Source organism: Choristoneura fumiferana, chromosome 13 (assembly GCF_025370935.1).
Source record: "Choristoneura fumiferana chromosome 13, NRCan_CFum_1, whole genome shotgun sequence".
NCBI lineage: Eukaryota > Metazoa > Arthropoda > Insecta > Lepidoptera > Tortricidae > Choristoneura > Choristoneura fumiferana.
Window position 1 is genome coordinate 12,347,641 of NC_133484.1, and position 18,408 is coordinate 12,366,048.

Here is an 18,408-nt window from a genome sequence, read left to right on the forward strand (position 1 = left end):
CATCGCACCAAACCATCTCCGCTTCTCGCTAACTTTTACCTATCAAATCCCTTCTACAGACATACCTTTTTCACCTAACGTATTGCTAGTAAGCATACCTACAACATGTATACCATCAGATACCTATCTGCATCTTTGTATCACTGTTGGATAGGAGCTAGTTCAATTCTAAAGCTACAAGGTTGGGCCTGTGCCGGTCACGCGATCTCGCGTGCCGTCGGCCTCTCAGTCCTGACGCAAACTTGCCTAAGTCTACACCAAATCCCACTATACACAGAAAAACACCCTACAGCATTATTTTACATATAACAAGGACCAGTTTTCAACAATAAAAGCCACTGAAAAAGCAAATTTAAGTTGGTAAACGGCGTAAATGCAGGTAAATGAAAAACTGTATGGACTCTGTAATTGGTATTTCCTTGTTGGATGTAGGAATGGTTTTCAGCATGAAAAAATGTTATTTAATTATGTTACGTGAAGAAACAGTTTTCTTTTTAATTGCAAGCTAGATATAGCTTAAAAATATAAGTATTTTACAAAACTGTAATCAAATTGTACCTTAAGAGAACTTTGTTTGAACGTTTTCATATAAAAAAAAAAATTGAAGCTCAACAATCATTTAAGTTTAGTTTCGAATTTAACTTGGAAAATATTATGAAACGACATATTTTTACTTGAATGTCCCTAATACAGCCCTTCGTATATAACTCATAGCTCTAAAAAGGCAATTTGAAGGCAAACTTTCGTAGTTTCATGTCGTGTGGCGATAACTGTCAGCTGTTACGTATAGTTCGGTAATCTGAATGATATCTCCATTGCTATGATACGATGTTAAACCAGTTCAACTAATTTTTTCCAGCACGCAGGAAGTACATTAGACATTTATGTTGTTAAAAATCTCACCCATCTCTTGACGGCGCAACAACATGCCTATAATTTTTGATCTTATCTATTCGTAAATGCATGTTTATTATCGTGCCATCTTTTATCATATATTTACACTAATCCCCCGCAGATCTAAGGCAACACTTTGAACATAATTTTATTGCAATTAGTCGTGCGTTCAGCGACGCATAACATCCAGTGCTCTAATAACATCCGCTGGAGGATCTAAATATAATACTCGTGGTACATATAATATTTTAACTTATATATACCTATTAGTTGATTTCAAGCGTTATCACTCATACTCGTAACGAATAGGCTAACGCACTTAAGCGAAGAATTTTAATCGGCCATGTCCCTTCCTTCCTCGAGCTCGAGCGGTATAGCGCCCGAAGTCACCAGTAACCTTTACATATTTTATCTGAAGTGCGCTTGATCGCCGACCCACGGCGTCCCTTCTCAAGTGTAGATACTTCCATCGTAACATGACATCTCCTGCCTCTTTTGACGTGTAGAGAAATACCCGCCTAACGACCGATAAGGGGTCTTTACAAAATGGGCGATGCCTGTTATAGGTACGTAATGTGGGTAAAGGAAAACATGACATGGTAACCTAAAAATAAATAGTGTAGTATAGGCAGGCAGTGCGTGCCTGATTTACTTGCAAGCAATTAAGTTGTTCTGACCTCCTGATTAAAAAACTTACAGCACGGTTCATTTGCAATTTTGTATAAATGCAAAGTTTAATTGCAGCTTAATACCGTTTATTAAATAAATTTTTGCAACATTGTAAAATTTACTACTTTATTAATAGGCACCTCAATCAACTTGTTTATGAATTGAATGCAACCCAAGGTTAAAGATTATCGACGTAGATCTTCCACTCTACACAAATCATGCACGTACAAGCACTATTGAAAAGCTAAATACCCGCATTGGTCCAATAGGTATCTAAAATTATAAGTAGTAGGTATATGAATATGGTTTTATGAAGGTTAGGTACGTGGGTGCGTTAGGTATTTACTGATAAAAGTAACTAATTTAGAATGCATACATGAAAACACATAATTTTGTATTTGAATATTCAATTGTTCAGGTAGCGTAAAATAATCCGCTTTCAACGAATTTGATTAAATTCCTACCTAATGCAAATAAAACGGAAGTAATGCCGAAAGCCGCGAAAAGCGAATATTTATACCATCCCAAGAGACTTGATACAAATCTACCTACCCTTTCTTGTTTATTTAAAGTACTTACCCTTAGGTATTCCTCAGCTCGACTCCATCAGATAAACATTCTCATTTGCATTGACCCGGAAAGCCTTTTCCCAGTTGATTTCCCAAAAAATCCACAATCTCTCCTAGTAGTGTTTGTAGATTTTCCCTCTGACCTACTTGAGTATCTGCAAAACCATTTTGCTGTGACCTTCCCCGTTGCCTTGCGTCAGCCGTTTTGGTGATGATTGCAGGGGGAGAGTGATGGTTTCGGGGGTCTCGGGTGGATGGTGGCTGGTATATATCGTGGTGGATCGATAGAACCCTGGCAGGTCGCCCAGCTCCGTTCCCGCATTATTGTTATTGCTAACCGTCGGTATCTGTCTGCTTCCGCTATCGGTATTGGTTGCTGAGCCTAGTAATACCAGGAGATAAACTGGAAGACGTATCAGCCATCTTGGAATAAAGATACGAAAACGTATACAAGAAAAACGATGCGGTATTTTTTAAGTCATGTTAAGTCAGCTGATGAAAATGGTCGATGTCATTATGCGTTCATTCATTATGCCACTAAAATATTAGTACCTAGTGTCGTAATAATAAGTAAAAAGCCCCAATTAGGTACTTATAGGTGTCCTAAATATAGTATACTTATCCTAAACAACTATAAATATTTTAGTGTAAATAAATAAAGTCTTTTTGGGTACACTTTTCAGTTTTTAACTAGGTATACGTAATAATGAGAGACGTATTGTTTAAACCTTTTTCGAAACCTAGTCGTTAGACAGACGTTTAATGTACAAAATGACTTGTGACTGAATATTTACAGGGTTATGCTACATTAGTTATTATTAAACTATGACTTGATATGGTAATTATTATTAATGTGACATTTACCTTAAGCTTTAAGTCTATGTAAATAATATGTTAATAAATCATCAATTACCTCTACCAAAGGTAAATTTTCAATCGATTCTGCGTTCCGATTAATGATAATGAGTGTTGAATGAGTTATGTTGATAATAAATTATGTGAAATCGTTTTTCGTTTCATAATTAAAGACAAGTAGATATAGGTATCTTATAGCTTATGACTGTGTGTGTGTGTGTGTGCGCGCGTCAATGTGTATTTGACAGGCTTTCACGCTAAAATGGCTGGTCAGATTTATTAAATTTTAAATGAAATGAAATGAAATATTCTTTATTTCGGACAACATCCATAGAGGGTTAGTATACAAAACAAAGAACTTAATACATAGTGTAAGTGTACTTATTCTAATACCTTTAATCTATATTCATGAAATTAAAGAATAAAAACAAAGTAATAATTAACCGGGAGCTTGTTGCAAAGGCGAATCCCACCTGTCGGATAGCGCTGCCAGGATGCTGTTAGGGCTGTCGCGCCATCGGCTTTGTAAGGAGGCGCACCTTTTTCGAATAATAGCCGCAAAGCTGTCGACCTGCGCACACATCGCCGAGGCACAGCATGCTGTTATATCGATGACATTTTGGTGCACTTTTCGTCCCGATATTACCAAGGCATCGGAATGTAAAATTGCGAAATATTAACGGCTAAATTTAGAGACATGTAATTTTCCACGTAAATGAATACCACGATGGTCTTGGGAATACCTGTCAAAATGTGTTTATATTCATTTCAGTTTAACTATGAAATCTAATTGTTAAAAATCGACCCTTAAAATCCCCTTAATTTTTAACGTGAGAAAGGCCTGAAAAGACTAGTAAAATAAAATTCAATGTAGTTGCGATTTTATTTAGAAATTTTACCTAAGCATAATTTTTTAAAAGACGTGAATTCATATATTTGATTTCACATCTCGAGTTTGTCCATAGTTCAGTGTCTAATAGAATTTAAAATGATTAAGAACTTTTTGAGGACAACATTTTATCGTAGCCCCGCTACCTTAACTTGTCCCATTAAACATATTGTCAAGGAGAATAGAATCGAAAAGATTTTTCCAGGTTCAATAGGAAAACTTATTAAAATAATTTGAAAGAACTTAATTTTGCACTTCTTAGCAGAGCAAATCAAATTTATTCATTTTATTTTAACATGGACCTCCGCAAAGTAAAGCCGACATTTATACATTTGTCATGAAAGTTTATAGGAATTATTCATTTATTAATTTACTAGGAATTCAAATCTGATGCCTATTAAAAATGTGGAGTTGAATTTCAGTCAGAGTTGAAGTTGAATGATGCATACTGATAAGGCTGCTACTTTCCTATAGATCCTCCTTCTCCGGTCGTATTCCTCATTGCTGAGGGCCGTGAAGCCTCCGTGGAAACAGATTCACTCTGACGGAGTCTCTCCATCTAATGCCTATTCAGGGTGGAACAAACTTTACCTACTTAAATACGACATTAAATTGCAAGCAAGATAATTTTGACGAAAAATAACTATGTCAAAAGAATATCGTATTTTTAAAAGGTCGACAAAATAGTAAGTCCCAATTGTTGACGGACTAAAATATTGCCGACATAAAACCTGCCTCTATCTAATTAGTTGTAATAGCCGTCCCAGGACTGCTTCCTTCAAATGTTCAGCCTTTGATGACAATTTAAATGTCGGTAACTATATCCGTCAGTTTTCACGACAATGCCACAGCCCTTTTGTACTGGCAATAGAGACTATATTAGATTGAGTTTAGAGCCATCCTAAAATGTCGTGGGTAGGTGCCATACAATTTGTTTATCTACGAATAAGCCTGCCAGTCATCGCCAAGTCACATTGTTGTACTTTATTCAAGCAATAGGTCTTCATTAGCACATTATTCTAATAAAAATATTACAATTTACAAATATTTAATGCAACGGAGCGACGAAATCTTAAGATCCAAACAAAGCTATCATATTTTTAGAACTTCGCTGGAACTTGGGTTAATAAAAGAACGTCGCAACCGCAATGATGATTGGACTGAACCAGAGTTCATTTCCTCGTGATTACCCAATCTCCACATCAAACTACTTAATTACTAAAGCAATTCATTAAAATAAACAAGATCCAGACGATAAGATACGAATCTCGTACTGATATATGAAGCATTTTAATTGAGTAAATGAATTACATGTAGGTAGATAGATATAAATAAACGAAAAAATTTTTTTTCGTGTGTTTTTATGTACAAATAGCTTTTGCACGCGGCTTCGCCCGCGTGGAATTCGGTTATCACGCGCTGTTTCCTCGGTAACTGTGCATTTTTCCGGGATAAAAAGTAGCCTAATGTCACTCTGTGGCCCATAAACTATCTCTATGCCAAAAATCACGTCGATCCGTCGCTCCATTTCGACGTGAAAGACGGACAAACATACACAAAAACATACAAAAACACACACACTTTCGCATTTATAATAAGTATATAGTATAGTATAGTATATGGATAAAGAGTTATTCACTACTATATACATAACGCATGTAATTACGGTTAAGTAGTCATGTTTACATGGAGTAAATTTGCATATGGCAAATACTTTATAAAGGCATTGTTCAAAATCGGTTGTTTGACATTATAGTAACAATCTTACATATTGCCTTACCTATCTATGTAGAAATATTTTTTTAAATTGATTTACCTATTTATGACTAATTTTACAAAGGGATACACGTGAAATCGCGGGCAGTAAACCAGTAATTTTTGCACGTATTCATTATTTAAGATACAAGCATCAGTTCAAATACAAGTAGCATCAGTTAAGGTATTAAAGGGCAATTTGCAAGACAGCGTAAAAACGACATTTTTATCTGGCAGCTGCAACCACACCGATACGTAAATTCGCAAAGCCAATATTAAATACCTACTATCTTTTCTACTCAATAATGAGCTCATTAATTGAACCGTATTTCTTCGCTACCAGTAAAGCCGTAGTAGAAAGCAAGTACCTATAAATTACGAGCATGCCGTAGCTCGTTCCAATCTTGGATGATATAATTCTGGCTTCAAAATTCGAAAATAGAACGTCGCCTACGTTGCCCCGTGGCGGTATTTCTCGAAGTGCTACTAAAGTTTTGCGTGTAAGGTAAGAACTCACTTATAAGTCACTTGATACTAGGTGTTCTTCGATATAGGTAAGGGTCTATTAGCTGTTTTTTTTACGGTAACTATACTACTGCGGTTACTACTAATTAGCGGTGTCTGAAGAAATTAAGTCAAATTCAGGGATTTTTTTTATTACGGCAGCATATGTATTTTTTTTAAGAAAGTAAAATCAAGATTCGGAATCTATTTATTTTTACCAGAATCAAGGTAGATATTAGGCAAAAGTTTATAAGTAAAGCTTTAAAAGAGGGAAATTTATTTAAATCTGTCTATGTTATCTTAGCATTTTTGCTTAAAAAATTATACTTTACATGCATAATAACTAATAAGTAGCTACCATACTTCAAGAAGTAGGTTTCCCTATGAAATTTAAATGCATTTCAGTAGGTAGGAACAAAACACCACCACACGCCACCGAAGACCGTGTCAAATGGAGAGCGATTGTACGGAAAGTGCTTTTGTGAAGGTCACGACCCTCAGAAATGAGATTCCGACACAAGAAAGAGGAGGTACAAAAGTTCTAGCCTACTTTCATGTTCAACTTTAAATACAAGATTCTGTTTCTATCTACTATTGGAATCAATTCAAAGTATATGAAGCCTACTTTCACACTTACTCTTAAATTTAAAATTCTAACTACTATTACAATTACTAATTCAAAGTACCTACCTTACTAATAATTGCTTTTTTTTCTTGCCTGTACTCTCCCGTAGCCCAACAGTAGGTATGTACCTACTTGATGATCAGCCATGTTACCTGTAGTAGCCCCGCGGTATTCTCATCTCGCTCGGCCAATCAATACTTTGTTGCAGTGAGTTGGAGGGCGTCTGCAACTTTCGACCGCTCATTATTTAAATGAGAGGACATTTAAGTCGTTACAGTCGGCGACATAAGTGAGCGAAAGAAGTAGGCACACAGGAAAAATACAGACTCGATATTTTTGAAGCTCAAGTGGTGAGGCGTCTTGGTTTGTAACAGGTCATGTACATCTTGGTGAATTAGTAGACATCAACATTGTACGTTGGTATGCAATGCATAAAATAAAATATTTTAAGATGTTTTTCAAACTCAAACTCTTTATTACATTAAAATTTTATGATAAACAACTAATAAAGTGTGAATAATTTTAACATTTACCATACATCACGTATCTTTATATTAAGAACTAGCTTTTACCCGCGGCTTCGCTCGTGTGAACCATAAACATTTCACAGAAGCAAGCAATCAAGCAAGAATGCAAGTGAGCATGTAAGCAAGCATGCAAGCAAGCATGCAAGCAAGTATGCATGCAAGCAAGCGCTTGCTTATACAAGTAACCATCTAAGCGAGCTTGCAAGTGAGCATGTAATTTTGCAAGAAATAGTGCCAGCAAGCACGCATTCAAGCATGCAAGCATGCAAGCAACCATCTAAGCAAGCTTGCAAGTGAACATGTAATTTTGCAAACAACAGACCAAGCAAGCATACTCCCAAATGTGCAAGAAATAGTGCCAGCAAGCATGCAAGCTATCCCGCCGGAACTATGCTATTTTCCGGGATAAAACTATCCTATGTCCTTCCCCGCGACTCAAACTATCTGTATAACGAATGTCATCTAAATTGGATCAGTAGATCCAGAGGTTACCCCCTACAACCTCACAAACTCACAAACTTTACCTCTTTATAATATTAGTATAGATTAGCAACCACATGACGACATGTCCTAAAAATTTAGTCTTAAAATATTATGAAAACAATATGAAACTTTCTTTAGATATTTTTAATGTTTGTGTCGAAGCTTTTCTCGGCCACTTCTTGACCTATCAACTACTGGAATAGAATTCACTCCAATCTTCTGTATTTCTGGACAGTGGCACATAGGGCTCCTTAATGCTAGCTTGAATAGATAGTGTGTGAACCAGTGATTTGTAAATTGGCCTTATTTGCACTTTCCATCAGATGACACTGGGATGTCATTGGAGAGTTTGTTGAAATATTTTACAATCATGCAAATTTCATCACGGTGAAATAAAATAATAATCAGTGTGTCTTGCCCGTCTTCACATATGGAATGGAAACCACCACCTTAACAGAAAGGTCTGCTGAGAAACTCCGTGTCGCACAAAGAGCAATGGAGCGAATAATGCTCGGAATACACCTTCTGGACCGAAAGAAAAACGAGTTGATCAGACAGAAGACTAAAGTGAATGACGTAATAACAGAAATAGAACGCAGAAAGTGGAGATGGGCAGGACATATTGCTAGAATGGACCACAGTCGTTGGGCGAGAAGAGTCCTGGAGTGGAGACCCCGTGCTAACACCCGCGGTAGAGGACGACCACCAAAAAGATGGACAGATGATATCCGGCAACAAGCTGGCGTAAACTGGATGCGAGTGGCAATAAATAGGCAAGACTGGAAAAGTAGAGAGGAGGCCTATGTCCGAAGACGGGCGCTATAAGGGCTGTTATAGGTAGATATAGATAGATAGAAAGATATAAAATAAGTGTGTAATGTCTAATTTAATTTACTATACGCGTTATAGGTATAGATTTTCTCTAAAAACGCATTGCTTTGGTATGATTAATTTTTGTTGAATTAAAAAAGGAAGACAAGTTTTAATTAGGTATGTCACATTTAATTAGTGTTTGAAATGCGTCCTATAATGAATTTAAATCCATTGTTTCAAACCTAGAGCTACATTACGCACATAATTATTCAGAGAGAAGTAAAAATTAATTTCTTTTTCCACTGTGAATTAACCGTTTCATAATCCGTAGATATTTTTTTTTTTTCATTTTCTTGAATTGGTTTCGAACACAGACAGAAAGACAGGTGTTGTTAGAAACTTAGGCGTCACAGGTTTTAAAACTCGAGTTTATACGTAATCGGAATACATATAGACTGTCCACGATAAAATCGGGGCAAGCACGATCTGGTGTATCTTTGTAATGAATGCTAATTTTCAAGCAGCATTTTTTTACGTAATTAGTGGTTATGAAACTAAGTACATAATGAAAATATAATATACCTAATCATAATAAAAAGTTAGGGCGTCTGTGCGTTTTATCTCTTATATTAAACTGTGCCTCAATTATTTTGTACAGCGTGTTCTGACGGTCTTTACTAGGTTTTTATGTAAAATACATTGTCTTTTCACAACAGCGAACATTTTTCGAATTGAGTTCAGATTGAGGTAGTTTGAAGTGTTTTAACTTTGGTGAATTTGCCTTTTTTACTTTTTAGTCTAGTAGTTACTTTGTACTCCCGTATAAAAACTACTTTTGGTGCTTAGATTAGAAAGTTTTCCCGACTCCCCCAAGTAGAAAAAAATAACATAATGTTTTTTTTTTTAACGATAATATCCTAATTGAATGCATTGAAGTTGAAGGAGTGAAGATTATCAAAAAACGCTGTACAATACAAAGCAATTTAGGCACAGAGAAATACATAGAGCTAAAACTCACAGACGCTCAAAGATAATATTTTATTTTGATTGTATTTTTATTATGTAGTTTCATAACCACTGACTATCACAAAAAGGTGCTGCTTGAAAATTAGCATTCATTACAAAGATGTATACACCAGATCATGCATGCCCCGAATTTATCGTGGACATTCTTTATTTCTCCATTCTCATACAGAAATCTTGTATCCCACTGTACTTACTCGACGGAATCTCCTAACGACTTACGTCGATGTAGGTAGTCGAGATACAACCTGCGATAGCATAAATGTCTAATCTCAGAAGCAGCTTAATAATCTTTAATACTTTACTGTCTAAATTAGTTAATTAAATTACATATCTTGTCACATAACTAACTTTATCAGTCAAGCTTCTAATATCGACCATGCCCCGATTGTTGGTTTAGGTATAATTAACATAATTTGTGTCGACGGACACATTTTTGCAAGTTTTAATACCTATTTTTTTCTTCTTTTAGAAGGTAAATACCTACTTTGTTTAAAATAAATCTTGGAAGTCGTTCACCCATTGCTATAGATGAATGACTTGAATTTAGGTATAAATATATGACTGGGATAACTTTGTACCTACCTAATAATAGTCAACAAAAGTTTACAGCCGGCTTATTATAAAAAAAAACATATCATTTATACATAAACAAGATGTTTTTAGTAGTTTGCAAACTCATACTATCTTGTATTACTTTTTTGTATTTCATAGCAGAAAAACGAGCCTGTGATATTCATCATCAACATACTATCAATAAAAACGCTAAGTCGTTACATAGTTGATAAAAAGTACCTAGGTATTGAACAATTTCAAGCTGGGGAGGTAATAAATAAGTACAAAAAATGCCATAAAAATTAATAACAGTGTATTTTTGTCTTTAATTGACTAGGTAATACACACAATTTCAAAGTATGTTTTAATAGAACAAATCATAAAAACGCGTAATAGAAGAGCAACGGTATTTTACGGTCAAACAGCAGCGGATACTATTCCACGTAAAACATCAAGCAAGAAAAATTATCATTTGCCAAAACATAATGTTCTAAATTTAGAACACTGGGCCTTAAGAAGTTAAATTAAAGAGGCGTGTTCACGGGAAGCTATCATTTTTAATAGTAAAACAATAACTCCCAAGCAATTGTCTGTAGCTGTTTCAATTTGCGCTTCGCAATAAAATGGTAGGTACATCTGGCGCCTCGATGAATTGTAATTTTATAGATACGATGGCATTCTGCAGTCCAATTAGGTTTTATGTCAAAGCGATGACTCGTCTCAGGTATCACGAGACGTAAGATGGCAGCCGTTTGTCTTGTAATTTTGGCAATCAAGAGATTGTCTTGTTCTTCGCTGATTGCACGCTTCGAAGCACTCCTACGACCTCTCCAACTTATTAGGTAAGGGAAAGAGAACATTATTTGCATTAAACCCCTTTCCTTTAGTTAGATGAGCACATTTTTTAAATTTAAAAACAAATTAGCGTAACAAAGCGACGTTTTCGAATTGCTAGTTTTAATAGTAGCGAAACAAACTTCAAGTTTATATTAACCGTAAATCAATCTCGTCTAATATGTTTTGACAGTTACCATAGATAACCGCTTAAGGAAGTGTAGGTGTCGATGAAAATAAATGTCAGAATTTATCATCATCAAGTAGAATATTTAATAACATTGTCATGCAACCGTTGTTATGCTGATAGGGCGTAGGCGCGTATTACAAATCGATCCGATACCATGACAAGCCTAGTATACTAAACAACACAAGTTTGTACAACTTTCTTCACTTTGGGTACTTGGGAACTTGGGCTATTGACTGTACCTAATATAGGTGAGGTCAGCCACGCATCCGCCCCTTGATTGAATAAACGTACTGTCATTCTCGCGCATCGTAAGATTTTTTCTCTCGTCCGTTAGTGTCACAATATTTTTTTTTTTCAATTTGACAGAGGCGTCGCTCTGTCCTAAAGGGGGATACACATGCCACGGAATGCCAATGACACTGGCTTGGTCATGTTAAGCTGATTGATGTCAAGTGTACCCAGTTACGGGCTTTATTTATTTGTTTTGTTAACGGGAGCTAGATTAGAATCATCATCAATATGACTTTGGAAACTCCTTTTTGAATATGAAAACAACTAAAATCAATACAATAAAGTTTTTCTATCGAAAAAATATCATAAATAATTCACTTTGTTTAGTTTATTACTTATCTATAAGTGTAAATGAAGATATAGTCACACAGATTGAGAAAGGGATGCTTGGATGGTTTGGGTATGTTGAGAGAATGAATGAAAACAGATGGACCAGGCAGATCTATAAGACAAGCGTGAATGGGAACGTTAGGATAGGAAGGTCGGGTCAGGAGTACTCTAAACCGACGTGCATGCATGAAAAGATTGATAAATGTAGAGGAAGCGAGAGTTGTATGCCAGAATCGTAGCAAGTGGAAGGATGTGGTCTCTGCCTACCCCGTTGGGAAACAGTCGTGATGTTATGTATGTATGTATCAGTGGCGAAGCCACCCCACCGGCTTGCCCAATATTTACAAAATGAGACAACAGGACACACAAGATTTATGAAATATATATGCGATCTTTGCTTCGGCTTTACCACGAAAATATCTGAAGCTACGCCATTGGTATGTATGTATTACTTATCTAACATAGCAATGCAAAATTTAAAATAATGTGTGTTGCTTACTATTTCTGGTGTACAATAAAGAGTCATTGTATTGTGATGTAATTTCCTAATAAGTTTATCAAATAACTTTTACCATTTTCGCCGTTACAATAACTCGACTATGAATATAGAGAAAGAAGAAGTTAAAATGCAAAAAAGAGACAACATACCCTTGATAATGACACTGCCTACCTGAAACATACATTGATGCTAATGCAAAGATACTCAAATGTAATTGAATCTCAAGTCAATAAAGCCATTTCTTAGTTATATGTACGTTATCTAAGTAAAGCTAATAGTATAGATAGCTGTTATTCCAAGCCAGTATCGTGTGTGTATCCTTAGCCTTACCGGAGGTCAATGCCCGCTGATCGAATGACTCGACTGACTTCTGACAAATCGAGTAATGAAACGAGTTTTGGTAAATCGATTATTGTGCACTGAAATGAAAGTTAAATTATGATACTTGGCGTATAACTTAGAATCGGAAATACTTCGATTTTACTATTAAACTTAAAATGCACATAAAGATATGATTCAAGCCTATAGTAATATAAGTAGGTACGTACAGTTCCTCATTAAAATTGTAAGCAATGAAAAAAAATAGTTTGATACAGTCCACATAGTAACTTGTCATATTTTTTAGGCCGAATAAGTATTTATTGTTAAGAATAATTCTAAAAAATAATGACTTTTGGCAGTAAAAGTTTTAGGTACCTCTTAAGCAAAGGGCCGTGCGTTCGAATCCGGGCTCGTACCTCTGAGCTTTTCGGAATTTATGTGCAAAATTTCATTTCGAACTTACCATGAACTTCAGAGTAAGTAAAATATCGTAAGGGAACCAACACGGACCTGTAAGAATATCAAAGGCATCTGTTAAGTTCCCAATCTGCATTGGCCGGCGTGAAAGCCACGGCCCAAGCCCTCTCGTACTGAGAGGAGGCCTGTTACCTGCAGTGGGACGTACATAGGCCAAGACACTGATGATGATGAGAAAATGTATGTTAAGCATTAAGTTTATTAAGACATTAAGAACAAAGAAAAAACCGAAATCTTGTAATGGCCACCTCAGATACTAAAGGATTTGTAATTATTAGCATGTTCTGGGGTAAAAAAAGACTTTAATTATTCTTAATAAGCCTTTGTAGGGGCTACCCCAGAACAAAAGATGTACCTCCTTAATTTAATAAGGACATTCATAGTCGATGCGGGCTGATGCACTCCTAAAAACCTTAAATTTAAAAGTAAAATACTTAAAACCTAAATGTTCTTTGTGGTTTGAGAGAACAAAACTGCGTATGGTCTTAGGTATAAAATGAGCTGCAAGAACCAAAGTAGGTAAATAAAATATAACACAATAAATATACATACTCCTTATTGAACACCACAGCGTAAGCAATAGCTAGAGAGAACAGGGCCCGATTGCATAATTAGCGATTTTGTATTGAAATTCACTAATACTATTAGCTTATATTTTATTATGCGATTTGGCCCAGGTATATACATAGAAAAAAAATACAAGGTAAGCGGCCTTATCGCTTCATAGCGATTTCTTACAGGTCAAGTGTATTTATTAATCAGTGTCACAAAACCCTTTTAAACAAAAATACTCCAAGTTACATATTTAACTAATAACTGTTGAAGGAAAAGGCTGGAATGAACTATTTAATTCAAAGGACGTCTCAAACTTTACCTCTCCAGACTTCAGATTACAAGATACGCCTAACAAAAACAAAATACTAATAATAAAATTTCCTTTGTTACAGATCGTGTTCCGGATAAACGGTCTCGCAGGTTCGTCGGGTCACCGAAAACCCCACGAGGATAAACACTGAAAAAAACTCATATTTAATATTAAGCACCTAGCCAAAAAAAGGTCTTAATTAAGTCATACCAGAGGTCAGAGTTAACAAAACTCCGCCTAAGATTTCTCATTGTACCGTTACGATGATCCCCCGGGTTCATTAAGTAGTCGGTGTTGTATAAAAACCGAGTTTATATAAGAAGTTAATTCGGCATCACACCTGTCGCGGTCGTAACTTTCCCTCAGGATGGCCGGCCTTCCTTGCCCCGGTCTCCACACTATTAAGACCCGCTTACGCAGGGGAAACACTGTGCTACAAAGGCAAACTGTGGCACGTTGACGCATGTCAATTTTCCTATCGTATTTAGAACGTGCGCGTTTATTTTCCATACAACATAATACAAGTTTAATACTCTATATTGTACCACATCCATACTAGTATTATAAATGCGAAAGTGTGTGTGTTTATGTGTTTGTTTATTTGCCCGTCTTTCTCAAAGTCTGATTTTTGGCAAAGAGATGGTTTATGGGCAGAGAGTGACATAGGCTACTTTTTATCCCGAAAAATGCACAGTTCCCGAGGGAACAGCGCGCGATAACCAAAGTCCACGCGGGCGCAGCTACGGGCAAAAGTTAGTAGTAAATAATTTAGAGGCATTGTAAATACAGTCATTTACATAATATCTGCCACAGCGGAGTATACAAAAATATATGACACGTCCTACAGGCCCTATACTTAAATAGAGTCGTGTCAGATATTTATGTCATATATTGGTACTAATGCTGTCCATTAAGAAAAATTAAACGGTGAGCCATGGGCGGCCTTATAGCTAAACAGAGGTCTCTTTCACGCAACCTTTGAAAACAGAGAGAAGAAAGAAATCGATTTAAGCAGGCAATCATGTATGTAACCTATATCATAAGCTCTGAAGGTTTTCTAGGCGTATTCAGTAAAGTTTAAAATTTAATTTGGTTTTAGTTTTTTCTATCACATATTATTCTTCTTTATCTCAAAAGGATAAAACTTGCGACCGAATAGAATCACTTCACTGTCCGTTTGTCTGTCTGTTAGGTCTTTTGTAAAAATAAAACCTAATAAGTACCTAGTGGTCTCTTTTTCTGGTTTTTCTCTGCATCCATGTCTCAGTTTGTATTTTCCTAATAAGTAAGGTGACGCATTGTCTCATCGAAATTAAAACAACCGAACCCAGAAAAATCAACGCAAGGAAACAAATTACTTTAGCAAGTTTTATCAACGCCTATCGTAAAACAATCATGAGAACCGATGATGTAGACATCGATCTGTTATTGCAAATATTATTAACGACTTAATCCTTTTACCAGAAACCGCAGACATATTTAGCAGGTAGGTATCACACTTTAGATTGACGTTGAATTAGTTGTTATGTAAAGATTTTTTTGACTCGTATTAAGTTGAAGTATGCCTTAATTTATTGTTGCTTTCGTTCGATCAACGGCGAGGCGGCACTATCAAAGACCACCATAAAAAGAATAAAATCATCATTATACCTATTGATGTTTGACAGTTCGATTTCCTAAAACGCCCGCCCTAGGCTACTAAAGATGAAGAAATAAGGAAATTAAAATAATTACGTAGTGTAATAAAAAAATCATTAGTAAAAGTTGGGTTTAATAGGATTTCATGCACTTTTTTGTTCGTCAACTTTAAGAGGTTTTGTTTTCAAGAGAGTTGATCGTTCTAAGAATACGTTGACTTTGTCAAGTGCTTGTGATTTTAAAGAGCAGGCTAATTTTGAGGTGTGAGAAACTTAAGGACCTATTTCCGCGAAAGCATTTGGCTGTTTATTTTATTATGGATAGGTATGCACAATTTTGATACCTACGCGCTTCGCACGTATGTTGGTCTAATATTCCAACTTTTTGCCTACGTTCGTAAAAAGAGAAATTTCATTTCTTAAAATAAAGTTAAATCGTGTAACGCGGTGAAAGTATGATGCCTTCAGCCAGTAAAGTGAAACGAAGTGGGATGCAAGTGAATATTCGCTAAAATACCCTGAAAGTTTCTACGCGGAATGTTCCAATTCCATTTCGGCGGGGCTAATAATACACTTTTTCCTCTTTTTACTTCTTTACTCCCACCCTTTACTGCTACCTACATGTGATAACAAAATGGCGTAGAGTCGAACTCGGGCCGTATTTTAGTGTAGGTATTTCGCCGTACCAACTTTTTTATATAGATTTTTTGCGTAATTCTTGTTTATAGTTTTTTTATCATTCCAGATAAGAAATGAATGCTTTTGTTTTTATTTGGAAAATTTATAAATTATGCTTAGTTACAGTGTAGGTACACGCAAAGAAACAAATTTTCGAGTTGGCAAAATTTTAAAGCCAATTTTTTTTTTGTAAATTTCGTTTCTATTCATTTACAATTTTCAGTAAGAAATGACTGAGAGCGCCGACGACCGCAGTCGCAATTATTTAGATTGGTCGCGACGACGCAATGCCCAGCCGGAGTAGGTACGAATAGTAATACGGTACGTGACGCATTCGTCACTTAAACTTATGACTTAAATTGAACAAATTAAGGCCTTGCAGTAACTTTGTGGCATCTATAGGTATCAAGTCTGCAATTACAAAAAAAGTACTTTAATCTGTATTGTACGTACTAATGATATTAGCGATTTAAAAATTATATGCAATTTAAAAATTAGAAAGTGTAGTCACTATTACTTATAATTAAACATCCAAAAATTTCCGAGTCTTTAATTGAAATGCTTAATTTTATAGCAAGTAAGTTCGTATACACCCACACTTCGATGTAATAGATGGGAGATATACTTAATCCTACATCGTCTTCGTTTTAAAGTAAGAGTCGTGAAGCTCGTTCAAGTAAGCGGTTAGAGGGCCCTATTATTTCGGAGACGTATCGAACCATTTCTGAGATACGTTGTCTAAATAAATTCCCTTCGAGTTTAGTGAAGAGCTTACGTAAAAATTCCACGTAAGGTATGTGAAGGTACTGGGTGTAGTGCAAGTGCTAAGTTTTCGACTTTGTGTTTTGGGTAGAGCAAAACTGTTCATAGACTTTATAGCCATAGGCTTTAAGACCTATTTGTAAAAGGTGTCTTCAAATGATTCTGGATTTTTTATGTCTGTCTATAAATATTAATGACCAATAAAATCTAACCCCACACTAAGTACATTTTGCTTAAGAAAAGGGCTCTTCATACACTGGATGAATTAAAACATTCAGAAAAAGCGAGAAATATCTTCAAGACACGATTCCCGTTTACTTACATACCTATAAATGTGTACGGAACCCTCGGTGCGCGAGTCCGACTCGCACTTGCCCGGTTTTTTTAATCATGAATGTTTCCGTGAAATTATTGATTTTCAAAGTGTACCGCGTTTACACTTTGTGTCGTAAATTCCGACGAAAACATTCAGAGCATATTTTTAAGAGATTTTTACTTGATTTAATGGCTAAAAGTACAATAGTTTTATTTCTAACACAAAGTTTTAATATTTCCACACAAAAAACTGGAGTTATATGATTTTGTTTTCCAACCCGTTTTTGACACTACTAGGTGTGATATTTTACTTAAAATGGTATGGTTTAACAGTATGATTTATTCATTTTTCATTATGTTTTTTTGATACAACAACTTAGTTTTAAGAGTTTTCTGCGAATTTTAAAATCATAATAATATTTTGGATATTTTTGATGTGCATAGACGACCGTTAAGCAGTAGATAGATGTACAAATAAATCCGTAACTCTACATACTTGTGCTTAGGAAAAAAGCACGTCAAATCATATCAAAAACTTTTGGCAGGTTACTTTTCAATTAAGGAGTAAATATACCCTTTTTTATTATAGGTCATCGTTGATCCACCATTACCTTTCATATACGTTTTCTAGTTTTTTTTTCACTTGACACTGGCAAAATTGGTACTCTAATGGACAGTGCCATATTTTTCTAAAAAACAAACAACAGAGCCTTTTGATATTGGTGTATAGCAGCTTTAACAAATACCGTGCACAAATGGAGCAATTTTGAAGGAAACTTTCATCCTTGATGCGTCAGTTGTAATATTATCAAAACGCCGTCCTCGCCAGCCTTACGCCAAGCGTCAGTTCAATCCGATAGCGATTGTCAGTCGGCACGCGTTTGCTCACCGTTTATCAATAGCTGTCGACGCGCTCCGATCCCATATGTATTGGAGGCAGAACGAAGATATACCCACATAAAGTGCCTTTTGTCTTTGTTCTGAGTGGAAACTTCGGCTCGCATAGTCGTATTTTAGAATTTATAAAAAGAGTCGCAGGCTTTTAGCG

At 35.7% G+C, this 18,408-nt stretch overlaps 1 long non-coding RNA gene across 1 annotated transcript in view; it reads left to right on the forward strand.

Annotated features, from left to right (window-relative positions):
- Window positions 1-18,408, forward strand: part of LOC141434088 (uncharacterized) — a 164,599-nt gene that overhangs the window by 11,851 nt on the left and 134,340 nt on the right. Inside the window, exon 2 of the long non-coding RNA XR_012452006.1 lies at window positions 14,051-14,078. This is a non-coding gene — a long non-coding RNA (uncharacterized lncRNA). The remainder of the gene's footprint in view (window positions 1-14,050; window positions 14,079-18,408) is intronic.